This window comes from Limulus polyphemus, unplaced genomic scaffold (genome assembly GCF_000517525.1).
Source record: "Limulus polyphemus unplaced genomic scaffold, Limulus_polyphemus-2.1.2 Scaffold1849, whole genome shotgun sequence".
Lineage (NCBI taxonomy): Eukaryota > Metazoa > Arthropoda > Merostomata > Xiphosura > Limulidae > Limulus > Limulus polyphemus.
In genome coordinates this window covers 197,419-202,552 of record NW_013667459.1, presented here as the reverse complement: position 1 = coordinate 202,552, position 5,134 = coordinate 197,419, and the positions used below count along the sequence as shown (strand labels likewise).

Here is a 5,134-nt window from a genome sequence, read left to right as displayed (position 1 = left end):
ACAAGAAAATGGGGATAAAAGTGGGATCTAACACGCCATGAATACGGAAAAGGTGGAGCACATACAGGTGGGGCACAGCATCTAAGCCATGCATACACAAGCACTCAGGACAAGTCCTCTGAATTAAATTAAAACAAACTCACACTGGAACACTACCTTCATTACTATTCAATGTTGGTCTCCAGGTTTATTTAAACTTGGATTCATTAATCTGATGTAAAAAACAGTAGCAGAATTTCTCTCCTTTTGTTTGACAGTTTTCTATTGCTCTTCAACTCGAGCTGTATTCTAAAGACACCATGAGAACAGGCCTATCAATTTTGAAAATATGAGATAGTAAGGCACCAGTCAAGTTGGCATGCACATAAATGGGGATGGAGAGATGTTTACAAATTTTGAATTATTTTGTGAAGTGTATATTTTTCAATGAAATAGGAGGTAACTGATCATATCACTCTGTAAAACTGCCCATGAAATTCAGCAGCATAAAGTGTCCTTGCAGACAATGGATATTTTGGCTTGTAAATCAATGTTTTGTTAAACTATTGTAATCTGATTAAAAAGAAATCAGTATTTTTTACTAGTTTTTAATTTCTCATACAAACATTTAAGAGTTAACTGCTGTTTGAAGCATGGTTATTTATAAGATTGGTTTGTTTTGTTCTGAATTTTGTGCAAAGCTACTTGAGGGCTATGTGCATTAGCCATTTTTAATTTAGCATTAAAAGACTAAAAGGAAGGCAGCTAGTCATCACCACCCACTCTTGGGCTATTCTTTTACCATTGAATAGTGGGATTGACCATCACATTATAATGCCCCTACAGCTAAAATGGCAAGGATGTTTGGTGGTACGGGACTTCAAACCCGCAACCCTCAGATTGCAAGTCAAGCGCCCTAATCACCTGGCCATGTTATTTATAAGAATAAATTTATAAACTTGCAATATGCTGAGTATTTAGTGATCAAAGTAATAGTGTTTTTTGATATGATATCTTACCTCTTTTCACAAAATAACTTTTCTTAATTCGTATTGCCCTCTATCTGCACAGATTTTCAATGCTCGCCACTAGCCTTCCACCTTCAACTTCTGTATATCTACATCTAAATGATTATGCAGCAGCTCTCCACCAATAGGGGCATGAAATAACCAGCACCCTCTCGACATTTGCACTCGTTAATCACTTCGAGATTTGTCAGAAGACCTACACCACATATCACTGGAAGTGAGAAGACTGGGTTGGAAATGTAAGAAGAGGTAAGTATCTATCGGTAATACATTTTCAGTTTAGAAAAATGTTAACTTCCGAGATTATATCTTACTTGAAAAATGATTCCCCCATTGAGGAAGCACCCAAAGAGAGACCATGAGGTGTGGAACCAAAAGAAGATAATATCTCACCTCAGCAGAAGACTGCATCACATCTGATCTAGGTATACTCTTCGCTCTTTTATGACTGTGTCGAGAACATAAAAGGCAGAAAAAAAATGAAGGAATCCCATAATACGAATTACCGATTAATGGGACTCTTGGGTGTCGAGTGGCTAGGACGCAAGAGACCATAGTGGTATTTCGACCTCATCCAACACCTGGCAGTACCTGGAATTGTACATCAGTTGTGCAGTAGGCCGAGGCTCACCTACCTTTTCACCTCTAAATAAGAATCAGTAGGGAAGATGGGCTTCCATACCAAAATCCATCTCCACTTGCATGCATTTTCAACCCAACCAACCCCTGATCCACCATGAACCGACATGCAACAGATGATAGGAAGGTTGAAAGCTCTGGTGGGATGACATTTGGTATGGTTCTTCTAGTCCATGGTAGGAGGAGGATACGTGACTGTGCAAAGTGGGAGTATATTTGCTGCATCCAACTACAACCAACATCAAATTTGCTGGAAAACAACATCCAGCAGACAATACGAAGAGGGACCACAAACCTAGGGTGCATCTCCAGTCCAAACACTGGCAGCATGGGGTGGGGGTATTTTTCATGCAGTCCACAGTAGGAAGGAGGCAAACTGCAATATATATACACACACACACACACATACATACACATGTGACTTGGCAGAGTTTTTCAACCAAAACCTGGCAGCATCTGGAATTGTATATCAGGTCTGCAGTAAGAAGGGCATCTCATCATCGACACACAATTCTAGACATAATCTGGCCATCTCTCTCTCTATATATATATATATATATGTCATAGTGCTAAAACAACAACATGGTGGCATCTGGAATTATACATCAGGTCTGCGATAGGAAGTGCTAAACACCATCAACAACCACAGAATGCCACTACCCTACTCACAACTGACTGATATGATGCATCACTCAGGAGGGCAGGTCTCCATGGTCCACCACCCCAGCAGCTAAGAACTGGTAACTGGCAAGGACTCCCATACTACACAAGAAGAAAAGGGGGGGGAATGGAGACAGTGCAACAGGTCACCACGACATCTTATTTTGAAAAGCAGAGCTACCACATCGATGGAGTCAATCAACCAACATCCGTCGGCATCTGGAATTGTACATCAGGTCTATGGTAGGAAGAGTCTCAATGCCATGGAGCATCAGAGATCGGCAGCAATCTCGGTCTGCTTTACTCGTACGTGTCTATGAGTGTACGGTCTGGAACGAATATATTTATGAAGTAAATAACCACTAGTGAGAACTACTAGTGGTCCTATAAAACACCCCATCTTTACAATGTGCATAATCTAATCTTGCAATGTAATTGTTTCAGCATAGATAACAATTGAACAGAAACACACAACCAACACCAGGCAGCATCTGGAATTGTACATCAGGTCCGCAGTAGGAAGAGCTACAGTGTAACTGATATTGAGCATGTTCACAGGATGGACAGTGTAGATTAAAAAAAAAAGGTATGCCTAGTCAGGCACCACTCGCTACAGAGTAGGATCCACAATACACTAGCAAAAAAAGGTCCCTGTAAATAAAAACATAGTACTCATTAGCCATAACGACACCACAGTTTTTAAGATGGTGACTGGAGGTACATAAAAACCCACTGAGCAAGAAAAACAGCCACAAGATGTAAATAATGTGAAACAAAGGTATGATTTGTAGTCCACACACTGGCCCAGATGATGACTTCCAGAGAAAAATGGAAATGGACAGCCAGGGACATGATGAGGTGACAGTTTGATAAGAAGATAACCTAACAAGGCAAAACTACTCAGGCAAAAGGGAAGAATACACCTGCTTAATTAACTGGCAAATCCAACTTGTAATGGTAATGCGAGAGAGGTCCCAGAACACAGAAGGATTCCCATATGGAATAAACAAATGGTTATGGGAACCACAGAAAGGAGCAGTGAAAGTCAGATACCATCAAAGGGCCCAGATAGAACACAGGAGATGGTCAGGATCAGAAAGGTCATACAGGTGGGAAATGGAGGATAATGAAATGGGAGAAAAAAGTAGAATTACATCCCCCCAGCAGCAGAAGTACTGGGCAAAAATGAACAGTCAGGGAACAGGAGAACATAAGAACTGTGGAACAGCAGATGATGAGCATCAATCACAAAGATCTCAGATTGCCACAAGCCAATAATATGAGAAATTTTAATTTAATCAAAGGTGATACAGGGAACACAAAGATAAAGGTTCAAACAAAGTAAGAGTGAGAGCATGAAGGACAACACTGAGATTAGAATCTGGAGACACAGGGCGTGAAGGATGGGAAAAGGTAAAATGAATGTAATACCAAAGACAACATAGGAGAGTGGAAGACAGAGGCAAACTCTGTAAATCTGAACGTGGAAGATAATGCAGCTTGACAGCTAGCAATGGAGGGAACTGACAGTCCCCTATCGAAGAGCCAAGTAAAAAATGCAGTCAATTGTGGTTGGGGAAGGTTGTGAAGAATGATATCCTCAGCAGAGTTACCAGGAGGGGAAAGTATACCATTTATGTGGATAAACTGCCAAAGAGGAAGGACGTACAGAGCAGACAATCAATGAGGTAACATGCCTGGAAATTCAGGATTGTATGGCAACGGACCAGACAAAAGCCACACATAAAGCCAGAGGGTGAGAATGGATGGATGATTCCTGACCAATTGAGGTTAACGAAGGAGCATAGGACACAATGACAAAGGAAGTGGAGGTGACACTGAAAGCTTGCACAGAAGTAGAAACCATGTCTGAGCAGACCAAATGGAGCCACTAGGAGCACATGACATAAAGTGGTCTGAATCTATTAAAGAACCCTGAGAAGGAGATGAATAGGAGGATATGCATACAGGTAATGCTGATTCCAGTTTGGAATGAGAGCATCTACAGTTTCTGCCAAAGGATGAGGATTAGAAGATCAAAAATGGGGAAGTTGAGTATTGAGATGTGTGGCAAAAGCATCTACATCTGGAATACCCCAATTAGTACATAACTCCTGAAACATCTGTGGATCTAAGGACTAGTCTGATAAGAGAATCTTGTTTGGCTGAGATAATTGGTCCGTGACCAGATTCAGGGCACTCAGAATATGACATGCTAACAATCTGGTGTGATGATTGTGGGCCCATTAGATGAGATTCAATGTTTGAAAACAAAGACCTTGCAACTTAGTACTCCATTGCCTGGTGATATAAAACACTACTGTGAAATTGTTGGAGTGCACCATCACTGAAAGCTCCCAAAAATCTGACAAGAAGTGAAGCAGAGTATGATGAATTGCCACTAACTCCAAGACGTTGATATGTAGGAACAAATCGGCCAGTGTCTAACAACCCAAAACCTCTTGAACACTGAGATATGTATCTGAACTTGAAACGGAAGAATCTGTAAAAAGATGACAGTCTGGTCGAGCAAGTGGAAGAGGAACTCCGATGGTAGTATTGGTCTGATTCAACCACGAAACAAAGTCAACCTATAGGTGGGAAGGCAGGGTAATAGGAGCATCTAAGGGCTCTTGAATGAGGCTCGACTGGTTGAGTAACACTGAAGGTGACGCATGTGGGCGAGAACAAGGGCTTCGAGAGAAGCCCACATTTTCAAAAGAAATAGGGTCTTGTGTAGTAGAAGAGAGAGAGAGTTGGATAGAATGTGAACAAGATGTTCCTTAAATTGAAGGGGAAAAGGCTGGGCCTGACTGATACAGAAATTG

The 5,134-nt window shown here is 41.2% G+C and overlaps 1 protein-coding gene across 1 annotated transcript in view; it reads right to left on the bottom strand.

Annotated features, from left to right (window-relative positions):
* LOC106465150 (acyl-CoA-binding domain-containing protein 5A-like) overlaps positions 1-5,134 on the bottom strand; it is a 42,021-nt gene that overhangs the window by 7,593 nt on the left and 29,294 nt on the right. The window lies entirely within an intron of this gene.